The sequence below is a fragment of the Acomys russatus genome, chromosome 4, assembly GCF_903995435.1.
Source record: "Acomys russatus chromosome 4, mAcoRus1.1, whole genome shotgun sequence".
NCBI lineage: Eukaryota > Metazoa > Chordata > Mammalia > Rodentia > Muridae > Acomys > Acomys russatus.
The window spans coordinates 48,978,388-48,994,056 of NC_067140.1; the positions used below are offsets into that span (position 1 = coordinate 48,978,388).

The 15,669-nt window shown below is 42.0% G+C and overlaps 2 protein-coding genes across 2 annotated transcripts in view; one reads left to right on the plus strand and one right to left on the minus strand.

Annotated features, from left to right (window-relative positions):
- Chrm5 (cholinergic receptor muscarinic 5) overlaps window positions 1-4,519 on the minus strand; it is a 48,330-nt gene extending 43,811 nt beyond the window's left edge. The window contains exon 1 of the mRNA XM_051144319.1: window positions 4,114-4,519. The gene's annotated coding sequence lies outside the window, so the exon portion shown is untranslated. The remainder of the gene's footprint in view (window positions 1-4,113) is intronic.
- Window positions 1-15,669, plus strand: part of Aven (apoptosis and caspase activation inhibitor) — a 121,176-nt gene that overhangs the window by 24,472 nt on the left and 81,035 nt on the right. The window lies entirely within an intron of this gene.

A 15,669-nucleotide genomic window follows, 5' to 3' on the forward strand; every position in this document is an offset into this window, starting at 1 on the left:
GTGTAATTTAGTCAGTCCTTAGGAGCAGTTAAATGCTTTCACAGTCTTCTCATGTTCTGTTATCTCAAGCAGAAGGTATAACCATAAAAGATGAGCTTGCCTTGTAGTCATGTGCGGAGATGTTATTGCTTGGATGGGATATTTGTGTGTGTTCTGAACCTAGGAGACTGTCATGGATGACTAGGATTTTTAGTTGGGGCAATTGCTCTATTAGTCTAAAAGGAAACCACACCTGTGTCTGTAGAGGAATTTTCTGTCTGCCTTGTCCTTTGAAGCTAGCTGTAGTTACAGACAAGGTGATAAAAATAGGGAAGATGGTCCATATGTGTGTGTGTATATAATATATATATATATGTATATATGTTTGTAAGAGGAGCTTTTGTCTTTATTTCCTTTGTTGAACTCTGACTTATAATTCCTGAGTTATTTTTATTGTATCTTCGCAAATTCATGTTGGAGGACTTTATAGAACATAGTATTTTTCGTAATGAAGGAGATGCTCTCTTCATAAATTCTTGTTTTCTTAGATGGGTGTTAACTAGGCCTCTTCTCACGCTCATATTGCTATACTAGTTTGAATGTCACATACTGATTACCCTGGGCTTCACTTCAGAATATATGCTTGGAACTCTCTCATCGAGAGGCCTTGTCCTTCCCATTTAGGGTATACTGACAGCTTTTCTCAAGTCTTTGAGTAGCATTGGTGTCTTTAGTTATACTGGCTGCCCCTGAGTCTTTCTTTTTTCACTCTGCTCCACTAATATCTGCTTGCTTAATAGAATTTCCTTCTTTCCCATTTCATCCTCATCTGTGAAATTAGGTAACATGAAGTTTACACCCCCATGATGTTTCAAATTATTAGGTAGGTAAACTGTGAAGTGGTGCTTTTATCCTTCATAGTCGATGCTGAAAAGTGACAGAAGCTGTGAAAGGATTTTTTCTTTCCCTAATTCAGCTTCTGCCACAGATCTCCCTGGTGTCTCAGTGGTGTGACTGGAAATGACTGTGCTTGCATCTCTTCTGCACCTAGCTCCTCTGAAAGGGTATAATCACGTCTGATATCAGCCAACTCCTCAGTCATAGACTGTGATGTCACAAACCAAAGATCATTCTCTCCCAGCAGGAACAAGGTGGAGAGGAGGAGAGCGTCCGTGGTGAGGTACATTCTCACTCACGGTCAGTTACTCCTTAAAGAACGTGAGCCTCACGGCACACTCCTGCTGAGCCCTCTGAAATACCCACTGAATTAAGCAGACCACGGCACCCACCATTGTAGAATATTGGAAAAGTCTCTCAAAAAATTAAAAAATAGAAAGTTATACAAATGTACATAAGCAGATACATACTTAAAGCGCTTAAAATAAGGCTTCTTGATTGGGTAAATGCTAATACATTAGCATGAATTTTACATACATTTCTAGTTAACATACAGACCTAACAATAACATTTTTGTTGCTTGTCATTTCAGGTAAAATGACTTTATTTTAAAGACTGGTATAACATCAGAGACACTCAGTGGAAGAGCTTCATTTTGACCATAAAGCTATTTTTCTTACTGTTTCAATAAGAACCTTATAGTATGTGGATGATATAAATGGCCAGAATCTAAGATATATGATAATAGATGCCATTAATAAAGATATGATCTCCAAAACATTTACCCCATATCTTACTGAGTCTCAGAAACAATTATTAATCATTGACTGTTCCCCAATATTCAAAAGCTCATTAATTGTTAAATCTACTGATACTAGGGAAAATTCCGATGAGTACACTCAGTCTTAAGGTATTCACTTTAAAACCCCTTACATGGGGCCGCCAAGATGGTCAGTGGGCAAAGGCATTTGCTATGTAGCCTGGCAACCTTAGTTCAATCCCACATTTAGGTAGAAGGAGATGTCTGACTCCACAGGGTTTGCTGTAACTTCTGTATGTGTGGTATGGCCTACGCCCCCACCTCTGTCTCTGTCTCTCTTTATTCTGTTCTTCTTTCTCACTCCATCCCCTGACCCCACCACCACTATCTAAAAAACTAAACCTGCTGGGCATGGTGCAGCATTCCCAGAGAAAGGCAGATCTTGGGGTTTGAGGCCAGCCTGGTCCACAGACTGAGATCCAGGACAGCCAAAACTACACAGAGAAACCCTGTCTCAAAAATAGTAAAACGGGGGGGAAAAAAAAAAGCTTACCCATTTGTACCCATGAGATGCTAAAGATAATGGCATTTTTTTGCTTTTTAGTACATTGGTAATTGTAGGTTGTTCTGAATTTTTATGTCTTTTTTGGAAACTGTTGCTGATGCTGACATTGCTTTCTGAATGGATTATTATAGATAAGAGAGAAAGTGGGACTGCTGCTGTCAGAGGCTAACTTGGGAGTTGGTATTTGGTGTCTGTCTGCCCATCCATTGTCATCGAGGATAAACTATGGAAGGGAGCAAAGTCCCCAAGAGCTGGGGTGTTAATTTTCCTCATAGCAGCAAGTATAAAATGTCAGGAACATTATTTTATATCCCCTTCCTTTCCAGTTATTGGGAGCAAAATGAGCATAATATTGGAAATCTCCATTTCATCTAGGTAATTAAATTATTCAATTATGATTTGAAATATTATCTGACATCTTTCACTTGATATACATTTTTGAAGCAATCTGTAAAGCAAGGTGGGAGCAGATGAAAAGAACCTTTAAGGATTCAGGTAAATCTCATATGTTAGAAAAAAACAGATAAAAAGCCAACATTTTAGTTCTGCTGTTACATAAATGAAACTTTAGAATTTATAGCCTTTCCCCCCTTTTTTTCTGAAACACATCTGTGTAGTTGATAGTCAAGTCACTATCTGTATTGAAATTACTGCTTTCCTCCAGTGCTGGAAAATGACAAGTGAGAGTGTATAGTGACTTCAGATGCAAAAGCTACGTGGCATTTATGGTTACTCATGCCCTGTCTTGAAGAGAGTAGGAGGGGTGGTGTATCTCACTATCTGAATTAAAAACTGAAAACAGGGAGTTTGATGAAATGGAAACAATTTCCTTCTTCCCTTTAGCTTGTGCCTGGATGGAACTCAGGCCCTGCCTAGGCCAGGCAAGTGCTCTGTGTACTGAGGAGCTCCCGCCCAGTGCTCACATTTGCTTTTAGAATAACAACTTGCGATGGTTTTTCTTGGATTAGCTAATTTTTGTAGTTAGGTGTGGTGTGCTTTTGTTGTTTTTCTTATCTCCACCCTTTCAAGCTAATGGAAATATGACTGATTTAGGGTTTTTTGTAAGATTTTTGAACCTAACCTTTCAGTTGAACTTATGACAATGCTTCATACTAGTGAAGTTTTAGGGAAGTAATTAAAATGTTGCCAGGTGAAGGAGGGCTGACAGTTCCTTTCTGTGATTTTTTTACACAGAGAGTCTTTTTAGAGACCCCCTCTGCATTGCGTGCTGCAGACTTTCTGCACGGTACTCTACCCTTTAAAGTTCTTCCTGGCTTCACTAGTCCTTTCGTTTTGTAGTTTGGACCATCGGCCTTGGATGAAAACTTGTGAGGCTTGAATGGGCCATACTTTTTTTCGTTCTGTTCTGAAATGTCCCATTTGCTCTGCTACAGAAATAGCCCTGCTGTCCTTGGGGTAAATCTTCCCATCTGGAAGTGTTCACTAGAGGTTGTTTCCTTCTGTGTGAATGAGAATGGCATCACAGTTTAGGTGGTTTTGGTTTGCTGAGAATTAAAGTCAGTCACTGAGCATTTTAAAAACACTGACAGAAATGTTGCTAGCTGCGCCTGTGAATTCTGCCTTTCCCTCAAGTTCTCTGGCAAGCATGGTGAAGACCTCTGTGGCTGCCTCAGAGACAGCGTTTTGGACGCTTCTCATGCAGATTGCTTTCAAGTGACTAAATAAAATTATAATTCTAAGAAACGAAGATAAATTCAGTGAAAAATGAAAGCAAGCCATTTTATTGTAGAGTTTGTGAGTGGCTAACAGGTGTTTACCTTGGAAGGGTTAAATCCGCATAAAGCTTCAGGGAGAACTACATGAAATTCAAATCTCTTGGCTCACTCACTGAAGTATCAACGTTCATTTCAGCAGCCAAGCTGTGAATTAATGTTATAGAATTGGATCTTACCTGGCAGGAGCTGGCTGAAGCTCAGCGAGGAATGGTAAGCTCGCATGCTGGAAATGCCTCCTCGACTTTGCTGTGGTGATCTCTTTCACCCCTGTGTCTTATTTCCTGCAGCATCTCCGAGGCCCGGTACTCCCATGGCATTAGTTAGCACAGGTAGCTGCAAGGTGAAGACTCATTCGGATAGGCTCATGGAAATCAAAGGGTGAATTTTGGCTTTATCAGATAGTAGCTGTTGATCTGACCACAGTGCTCAGAACTTATTAAAAATTCATTGACTGTCTCAGCAGTGAGAAATCCTCCTGAAGATGTTCACCCTCTGGAAAAGTTCTGTTTACCTGTAATTCAGAATCTTGAATGTTCCCAAATCACGCTGCTTTAACACTGTTGTGTGTTCCAGAAGCACGGGCGTTCTTCAGCACTCTCTGCTTCCCTTGGCTTTCTCCTTAACAACTTTCCATCCTTCAGCCTCCTGTCTGCAGGGGTTAAGAATTTCCTTTCTTCCCCTAGTGCTTCTGTTAACACATCCGCTCTAGTGCACTGGTTTCTTGAGTGGTAAGGGGAAAATCCGAAAGGAAGAACAGCTTTATCACATCCCAGACACTGAACATGAATGAAACGCTGATAGGATCCGTTCAAATCAGACAGCCAAGTGGTGGGATGCCGCTTTCATACATAATGAACCCATTAATTACCCCTCCCGATGGACGATGGACAGCAGTGCGCCCTGCCAGGAAGAGAGGAAAGCGCAGAGGGGCGAACCTGTTCACTAGGTGCTTCCTGAGCGGCTTGCCACTGAGGAGGGATCCAGGAGAGGCTGCAGCTCTGGAGTGTGTGAGCAGGTAGACTAGGCAAGAGTTATTTTGACAGACAGTTACATGACGTATTTTGGAAGGAAAAAAAAAAAAGAGCTTAGCAAGAGGTAGCTCTGGAATGAGGTTCCTGAATGGCTTGTGAATGCGCGTCTTTCCTGTTTTATCCCTTTGGCTGGAAACGGTTCCCACCTCTGTTATGCAGTATTTGCAGAGGTTCTGTCCAGCTGTGTTGTTATCATGTAGTTTTCTCCAGTGACGGAGAATTTTTAACAGGTCTTAGATGGAAAGCATATACTGTGAACAGCTTTCCTTTTTTTTTTTTTAATAAAAGATGCACGTGCTTTTATACATCTTTTGGGCACATGTATTTTGTGGCTTTGGAATAAAGCATTACAGATCACTTGGTATAAGATGTAATGAATGGTCTCCAACCAGTTTTTTTCTTAAACAACATGAAATTTTGATCAGCTGTATATAAAGTATAGATCTGAAAATGCCAGTTTCATAATTTTTGTACTTTTTTTTTTTGTTTTTTGAGACAGGGTTTCTGTGTAGCCTTGGCTGTCCTAGACTCACTTTGTAGACCAAGCTGGTCTCGAACTCATAGAGATCCGCCTGCCTCTGCTTCCTGAGTACTGGGAATAAAGGCGTGCGCTTCCACACTAATTTCTGTACATTAGTTAAATCTGTCAGGGACCTTTTCCTGCACTTTTGGGTGGAGTCCTAAAGGACTATGACTAGGCAGTATGATATTTTACAATGTTTCACTTACTGAAATCTTCAAACTTGGTCAAAAGTAAGAGGAGATACATAGGCTTCTATAGATCCGTTTCCCTGATTCAATAACTGCCAATGTTTTTCTCTTTATTGAAATACTTTAAAGGAAATTTCATTTTATTTCTTTCTGCTTCACTGTGTATAGTTTAAACCGATACGAACCCTTTTCAGATGAACACATTGCAAATTCTCTGTGGCCATCCGCTGGCTACTCCGCTGGCTACTCCGCTGGCTACTCCACTGGCTACTCCGCTGGCTACTCCACTTGGAATTCCTTGTGTCTCACTTCTGAAGTGAGAGTCCAAAGGGTCTATTTCCTACTTAGTTGTCAAGCATCAGAAACTTAAAGCCCGGCCATGATATCTACGTATAAGAAAGAAGTAAATTAAATTTCATAATTACCTTCCATGCAGCATTGTAGCATGAATATATAAACGAACATATCTCTAGTGTTTTCTTGGATGCTTTCCTACTTAACACTGAATACTTAGTACTTTCCTACTTAATACTAAAAAATATTGTAATTTTTGGGGGCATGGAGAGGTGGCTCAGTGGTTAAGAGCATATATTGCTTTTATGGAGGACCTGGGCACCCATGTTTCCAGCACCCATATTGGGCATCTCACAGCCACCTGTAACTCCAGCTCTAGAGGGATCCAAAACCTCTGGCCACCACGTGCACCTGTACTTGTGCCCCCACACTCTTGTGCACATACCCATGCACAGATACCCATAAACATAATTTAAAAAATAAATCTTAAAAAAAAAAACCCAGCTGTTAGATTGGTTTATTCCATTCTGTGGATTGTCTTGACTCTGCCCAGAATTTGGGGTTCTGTCCTGTCTTGAGATTTTTCTGTGGGGCTCGGTAAACACAGTCAAATATAGTTTCTGCTATGTAACACCACTTGCTTGTTTTTTCTGTCGAACACGTTAGATGCTTCTGTAATGAATATTCCAAAGCTTTGCCATTGGTGTGGGACAGAGCTCTGTGAGGTAGACCTAGCCAGTGAGGCTGTGGTTTTTATGACAACCAGTGAGTAGGGTAGCACACACCTTTCTCTTGTCTAGTGCTCTTCCCTGTGAATTTTAATTCTTATACCTGTGTGTACACAGCTCGGACTTAACAGCATTTGGTTGTCTGCTTAGCTTTTCCAGGAACTCTGTGTAAGAGCCTGAAGAAAGCTGTGTATTTCACCTCCTCTGCTGCAGTTTATTCTCATCCACACTTCCTTCTCTCATCCCACTTCATCTCCCTAAGTAGCTGGGTGGATGAGAAATGAGAAGGTGAAATATGGGGAACCATTAAAAGAACATGGACGGAAATTGTTTTCCTGTGCCTCCCTGGGCTTACAGCCAGTGCTGAGGGCTTCCAGTTATGGAATGCCCCTCTTGCAGGGGGCTCATAAATCACAGGCAATGCACTGCTAAGGTCCTCGCTCTTTGTTGTGGTGTAAATGCTTAGTAGCTCCGTGTAGCATTTTTACATGTTCTCAGTTATGCTGTGTCTCTTAAGTCTTATGAAATAAAGGTTGCATGTGCTTATTACTTACACATGTGCCAGTCACTTAAAAAAGACCCAGGAGGTAGTCTTGTGGCCATTATATATAATTAAGTTAAAACAGAAGGATGAACCAAAATGCTGCTTTCCTCTTTCTAAGTGGTCTGTAGTTATCCTTCTTTATAACATACAGTCAGCATCAGGAAGGGAATTGTTCTGCTGGGGAAGTGTGTGTGACTAGTTGGGAAGGACAGGCTACATAGGAGCAGTACTAATAGAGTTCATCCTTTAGGTCTGTTTCAAATCATAATCTCCAGTAGCTTGGCTATAAACTGAGTTAGAGGAAAAACATTGACTCATTTGGTGACCTAAACAATTCCAACCCCAAAAGAGGCTGTCTCCTCTTTACTCTGCCTGGGACCCTTGTCCACGGAGTAGGGTACCACTTACATTTAGGGTGGGTCTTCCTACCCCAGATTATTCCTTATATACATGCTCAGAGACTTGTTTCCATGGTGATTCTAAATCCTGTCAGGTTGAGTATCAAAGCATACCTGGTATTGATCTTGTTTCTAGAAAGCTACATTTCCTTCTGCTTTCTCCAGTGTGCACTGTTGTCTTCCCAACTTGGAAGATGGTGGCCTGTGTATGATCAATATGGTGGCTCCAGAGTCTAGCCAGCCCCTTCCATTCCTTACTGGGAGTGAAGAGTGTTTCTGATGCACCAGATACCCATTTATCATTGTAAACAGCAGCTCTTCTCCAGCATGACCAACATTCTAGCAAACGAGCTGTGACTGAGAAACTGTAAAACTGTAAAATACAAGATGCGTGTTCGCTTGCCCAGCCTTGCTCGCCTCTCCCAGTTCTCGTAAATGCTAACTTCAAAAGCTCCACCCTAGTTCCCAGAGTAGTTACATGTAAGTTTCCATATATCAGATGTCCCCAACGGCTTTCAGTACCGCTCTAGAGACCCACACCCAAGCCCCCACAAAGAGCTTCCCAATGCCAGATGTCCTAATGTCCATAAGGTCTAACTTGATAAGCAACCCCACCTGCTTTGTGGTTTTAGCCTTTAAAACTAGCCTGTAACAGCTGCTCGGGGTCCTTCGCCTCCCGAGTGCTGAGGGACCCTGACACATCAACAATTGGGACTTCTGATGTGTCAGTAATAAACTTTACCTATACCTCCAGCCTGTGTGACTTGAGTGGTCTCTCGCGGCAACCCCCTTCCTGAATTGGACTCCAGGGTCCAACATGACGTTTCTCTGAGATCCCAGATGACCTGCAGAGGGTCTTGAGCGTTGACTAAGAAGATGATGTGAATTTAAAGAGAGGGAATGGTTTCTTTCTCTCTTTCATGTTTTGAATTTATAGAAGACTGCTAATTGTTTTGATTTTGTTTGTTTTTCTTGAAAAACAAGAAAACAGGGTTTCTCTGTGTAGTCCTGGTTGTGCTGGAACTCGTTCTGTAGATCAGGCTGCTCAGATTAAAGGTGTGCACTACCACTGCCTGGCGTTTGTTTATTTGTTTGTTTTTAAACTATGTTCCTTCATATTTTCTCAAATAGCAGTATATTTTAAAATGCTACTCATAGATATTTTTTCTTTTTCTTTCTCATACAACACCTGTTGTATATTTGTGTTTGCCTGTGTTGCATACTTATGTGTATGGGTGTACATGAATTTGTGTGAATGTGCATACGGAGACCCAAAGTTGCTACCAGGTGCTTTCCTTGATAGTTCCCCACATTGTTCATGGAGGCAAGATCTCTCAGTTGAACCCAGAGCTTGCCAATATTGTTAGTTTAGCCAGCCAGATCTCTTTGGGAATGCCTTAAGTGCTGGAATTCCAGGTAGCTGCTAAAACCACCTCACATAATGTATGATCTAGGGATCTGAATTCTGGTCTTCACACTTGTTTGGCAAGTGCTTTAACTATGGAGCTAGGCATTCATCTTTCAGGTAAAAATTTAAGAAGTGAACGTGCTGCTATTAGGATATGTGATCCTTACAATAAAGTTAACCATTAGGAAACAATTGGTTTCCTCCTGTGGGATCATAGCTGAATAAATAGAGAGTATTTTTATCTTCAAATGCAGATTTCAGAAACATTTCTAAAGTTTTTTTCAGTATCCCTCTATCATCACTGCATCTTGTTTCACTGCTCCAGGCTTCCACCTGTCTTTAACCTTTCCCTTCAGTGATCTGCAGACAACCACTAGAGGTCTCCAGACCACACTTGAGGAAGCTCTGATTACACAGCTTAGTAGACAGAGTGGATATGCTCCGTTCAGAATGGAGACATTGGTTACTGAGATTGCCCATTAAAGATTTATGAGGTATTTATTATGTTCCAGAACCGTATGTGGCCTGAATATAGCTTTTAAAAAAAGTGAGGTCTCTTCCCTAGTAGGGACATATTCCTAGGACCGTGTAGGATCCCAACTGCAGTATGTACTTTGCGTCCTGATGGCTAGGTCCTTGACATTTGCAGATCTGTCAGAGGTCCTTGGATACTCTCTAGCTCCTCATTCACAGTGAGGTCACTCCTGGCTTTCTGAGCTGAGACCCTGCCCTTTATCAGCCAGGAGCTAGCTGTTCTCTGTGCTTGGCTGTTGGGATGCTTTCTGGCACACACACACACACACACACACACACACACACACACACACACAGACACACACATATGCACACACACTCACACACGCACACCCTCTGTGAGTAGGTCTCATAGAGGTTTTTTGCTTTATTCTAGAGAATTTCTCCTTTGGGTCTTTGTCCCACTTGAACCTCTGGTTTCATATTCTTTGCAATAGGATAGTGTCTCAAGGTAGTGTGCGTTTCAAAGTACTCAGAATGACCTTGAAAAGCACTGAGTATAATGACTATCATGTAGGGGGCAAGTGTTTGCTAGATGCCAGCGGTTGCCATTGTTACAGTGGAGCAAAAATAAACAGTTAATTCTGCAAAGCACTGCAGAGAAAATTTAGTTTCTTCCCCCATTTCACACAGTTTGATATATCAACAGGTTTGATATGATTCAGAAAATTACGTAATGAATACATGTGAAAAACGTGATGACACATGGAAATGATTCCTGTAGGTGTGGACCTCAGAGCAGCATCGATCTTTCAGGAGTTGGGACATTTTTCATTTAATAAGGTTTGTGAATTATTTGAAGAATAAATGAGAGAGACTAGCTCTAAGATTTGGTAGTTTTACATAAAGCCGTTAGGGATAACTTGGGTAGAGGAGAGAAATGGACACTTTAGTGTTATCATGAGTAAGTAGAAACAGTCATAATTCAGAGGGTATGCAGGAAGAAGTGGGGATGGGGTGTTACAGGAATGCTTCACTGTGGGGAGTTGCTGACTTAATATGTTTTTTATAGGATCTCTCTGAGTCTTGTGCTACATTAAGAAATCAGCAGACTAGCCGGGTGGTGATGGCAGACGCCTTTAATCCCAGCACTCGGGAGGCAGAGGCAGGTGGATCTCTGTGAGTTCGAGGCCAGCCTGGTCTACAAAGTGAGTCCAGGACAGCTAAGGCTACACAGAGAAACCCTGTCTTGAAAAACCAACCCCCCCCCCCCAAAAAAAAAAAACCAAAAGAAATCAGCAAACTTCTTGGTCTTCTGACTTTTCACAGTCTTTCTGCCCCTGAGATTTATTTAAGTCTAGAAGTTGTGTTGTGAACGTGTCTACTGGGGCTCAGCATCCAATGACTAGTTGATCTCTGCATTTTGACCAATTGTGGTTTTCTATAATGGTCTTTGCTGCAAAAAGGAGCTTTTTTGACTCAAGGTAAGAACTGCATTTATCTCTGGGTATAAGATCAGGCTTTAAAATGCAGCTAGGAATAATGTGAGTCTAGTGGAGTGGTGACAGTAAGTTCTCTAAACCCCCGACGTTCACCAGCCTTGGCTAGCTGACCGTGGATGATTAGACAGCTCTTGGTTATGACTTCTCTTGAGGCTCTCTGGATACCTTGCCAGGCTGGTCACTGTGGTTCATAGGTGTCCCAGCTGAGTAGGGGCACTGGTTAATTTTCTTTCTTGACAGATTGTGACTCCTAGAAATTACACGCATGATACCTCAGGTCCTAGGCAAGACCTGAACAGTGGCAGCACCAAAAGACTTGTTAATGAGGAGGGGAGAAATCTCTTGGGGGCCTTTTCATGTTCTGAGATTTATATGTAAACATCTTTTAGTATTTCTAATGGCTGTCTGCAACAAAATCTCTCTCTGACACAAACATCCAGCCCCTCTTCTCAGCCCAAGTAGTGCAGTTGCCATAACAACCTGATGAGGGTGGCACATTTGCTGCTGTGGTAAGGTTGTGTCCTTTTCAGGGTTTTAAAATTCAGCATCACATTCACAGATACGAAAAAAATTCCATTCATCCAGTGATTTGACTTTCAGTCCAAAACCATCACCCACCCCCATGTTGAGAAGGGTCCATGAGTTAGTGTCTAGCATTGTGCTTTTGTGAATATATATTTTTCATTAGTAGATGATATAGTTCACAGAAATATAAAGAATATAATGTAAGTAGTAAAAGGCCGAAGCCGATGTTCAGTGGTTTATTTTGTAAACCTGTTGTTCACATATAAAGTAATGGGTTTCATTACAGCATTTTCATTCATACATTTCATTTAACTTGATATCTTATTCATCTCCCACCTCTAAGGCCCACCTGATCCCCTCTGCCCACCTTTTGTTGGTCCCCTACCACTCTCCTTCTATTTTTTTTTTCTCCTATTTTTTTGTCTCATGTATTCTATTACTCTCTCATCTTTTCTCCTTCCCCTAAGATACAGTCTTCCCAATTCAGGACTCTCTCCCTGTCCCACAACTTTATATTTACAGTCCACATATATGAGAGATCATGCAGTGTTTGCTTGTTTTAAGTTTGGATTATTTTGCTTAACAATGATCTCTAACTCCATCCATTTTTCCTATAAATATTTTGATTTCATTTTTTATTATGGACTAAATAAAATTCTTTTTTTTTTTTTTTTTTTTTTTTTTTGGTTTTTCGAGACAGGGTTTCTCTGTATAGCCTTGGCCATCCTGGACTCACTTTGTAGACCAGGCTGGCCTCGAACTCACAGCGATCCACCTGCCTCTGCCTCCCGAGTGCTGGGATTAAAGGCGTGCGCCATCACGTCCGGCTTCTATTATGTACTTATACCATAGTTTCTTCAGCCATGCACCTGTTGGTATTTATCTCAATCAGTCCACTTCCTGGCTGTTATGAACAGTGCAGCAAAAAACCATGATTGTAAGACTATCTGTGTGGTGTTCTGACAGAGAGTCCTTAGGACACAACCCCGGAGTGTGATAGCTGGCTTCTGTGGCTCTATTTTTAGTAGCTCGCTCCCACTTCTACTGACTTCTATAGTGACGGTACCACTGTTCTCTCCACCCCCTGTGTCTGAAGGTTTTTCATTTGTGCTGGTTAGTTTGCATCAGCTGGGAGGAAGGAACCTCAACTGAGGAGTGCTTACATCAGACTGGCCAGTGGGCATGTCTGTGGGGCATTTTCTTAGTGATGGGAGGGTCCAGCCCACTATGACTGGTGCCACCCTTGGGTAGGTGGTCCTAGGATGTATGGGAAAGGGCCGAGCAAGTCAGTAAACAATATTCTTCACTGTAAGCTCAAGTTCCTGCCTGAGTTCCTGCCCCGACTTTCCTCAGTGACAGACTGTGCCATAGACATGTAAGAGAAATAAATTCCTTCCCTCCAAGGTAGTTGCTTTTATCACATCAGGAAAGCAAACTGTAGAAGGTTTTCCCCCACGTTTGTTATCATTTGTTTTCTTTCTGTGCATGTGTGCCCATGTGTGTACAAAGTAAGCCCTGTGGATCCAATTTCACTTGTTTACAGATCTGCCCAGCCTAGCACCTTTTTAGAGGTTGTCATTTCTCCCCAGTGTATGTTATTGTCAGGATTACCTGCTGCAGGTGCCTAACTTTCCATAAAGGGGTCAAAAACCTGTGAGGATGTTGTTGCTGACAGAAACCGCCCTTTCTGAGCAGGTCTTTCCTTTTCACACGAGGAGTCAAGTGAAGGCTCTGGAGGGCAGGGTGGTCTAAGAACAGCTCACCTGGTAGCAATACAGCGATCCCCAGCCTGAGAAGCAGGCGACACTGGAACGCAGCAGCATCTGCTCACCATCACTTTGATCTCTACTTCCATCCCAGGATGGCATGACTTGTTGGGATTTGCATTTCTTTTTTGTTGTTGTTGTTTTTCTTTGTTTTTTTCAAGACAAGGTCTTTCTGTGTTAGCCTTTACTGTCCTAGACTCGCTTTGTAGACCAGGCTGGCCTTGCACTCACAGCGATCCCCCTGCCTGTGCCTCTGCCTCCTGAGTGCTGGGATTAAAGGCGTGCCCCATCACATCCTATTTTGTTTTATTTATTTTTTCTTTTTCTTTTTCTTTCTTTCTTTCTTTTTTTCTTTTGATACCTTTGTTTTAAAGACATAAGATGGGGGTATAAATGAAGGGCTGTACATGAGAACAACTTTGACATATTAGGAAAATCCTGACGTGGCTGGTGTCAGCGCAACATTAGGTCTGAAGGAATTACATATGCTGGGAGGATAAGCCTGTGGCATGGGTGAAAAAGTACTAACCAGGCTAGCACTGATATAAAGTTTGATCAAGAATAGACACTGTGGATAGAAATATGATGGGCAAATTCTCAGAGAACTGGATATGTGAGAGGCAGCTCTGTGTGTGTGTGTGTGTGTGTGTGTGTGTATGTGTGTGTGTGTGTGTGTGTGTGTGTGTGTGTGAGAGAGAGAGAGAGAGAGAGAGAGAGAGAGAGAGTCCTTTTGTCTGACTTTGTCTTTTGGGCCATTATAGATAGAGTCCAAGAGGGGCAGCTTATTATCCCAAGGCAGCGAATTTTACAATGCCACTTGTCCTCCCCAAGACTGTCTGTTTGGAGTGAGGCACCAGGGACCTTTGGGAGTTAAGCTTTAATTGTTTATAGAAGGCATCCCAAGCCACTGTGTGAACCTCCCTGAAGCTGGAATCTGTCTGCTGGAGAGTGGGGCATTCAGCTTTTTGTCTTCGGCTTCCTACAGTAGACTTCTTGTTGCTATAATCACCAGAGGTTTTGAGTGCCCCATTAAGGTGCTTGAAGGAGCTAGAAATTTAAATAGCAAGGTGAATTGTAGCATTTTCATGTCACAGAAAATAGTTTTGGCAATTTAGACAGAAAATTCGAGGACAAAAAGTTGCTTTCTTTTGTAGACCAGGTGAATGGCCTGGACCTTTCTAGAACAAGGTGATATTTCCAGAGTGTGTCGTCAGAACCAGCAGCGCCTGGGAACTAAGTTAGAAACAGGAATCTCCAGCCCCACCCAGTTCACCAGCACTGACACTGGGGGCGTGTACACAGTAACAGACAGCTTCTCGGGCCATCAGGTGTTCTCACACTGCCTAAAGGTTGAGAGCCTCTGTTCTTTGACCTGTTTGTACAGACTATACACACATTCATACACAAACTGACAGCATGTGCCAGTCACTGAAGGTCTGCACACCTTATGTGGAAACTGAATTTCAATTTGGAATATATTTTAAAAATATTATAACTTAAATCTCCCTTTTTAAAAATCTGTTCTCTTTACCTTGATAAATAGAAAAATTATCTACCTTGAAGCTTGAGTAAGAAAACTTGAGGGGTTGGAGACATGGCTCATCAGTGAAGAGAGCAGAGGCCTCAGGCTCTGTCTAGTCCCAGCACCCACACGGCAGCTCATAACCATCTGTAACCCAAGTTCCAGTTGATCTGTTGCCCTCTTCTGCCTTGTGAGGCTTCCTACAAGCACATGGTACAAAGACATCCACACATAAAATAATAAAGGAACCTCCCCAGCTCCCACTTCCTCCCCTTATTCACCACGGTCCCTCACCAGCTCCTTACATCAACCATCAGATCTACGAAACTTAATTTTGAAATGCTCCTCCCTACCCTTTACGATTGATCCTTAATCTCACTTTTAATTTCAATAGATACCTTCTCTAGGCAACCATGGTTCTGGGTTCTGGCATCATGAATAGCTTGACTATTCCTGTGTGTCAGTGGTTCTCAGCCTTCCTAATGCTGTGACCCTTTAATACAGTTCCTCATGTTGTGGTGACCCCCAATCATAAAATTACTTCCTTGCTATCTCATAACTGTAACTTGCTATTGTTACGAATCATAATGTAAACATCTGATGTACAGGATGTCTGATATGGGGGTCGACCCGCAGGTGGAGAACTGCTGCTGTATGTGCTATATTCAGCTGGAATTAGACTACACTTTGGTCTGGACTTTCCTGTATAATACACTGACTCTGAGATTCACCCAGTACAGTATTAGCTCTTTACTTCTGAATTGTATTCTTTTGCATGGCCACAGCATGGTCTGCCTGTATCTCATGGTTCTCTTTTTTTTTTTTTTTT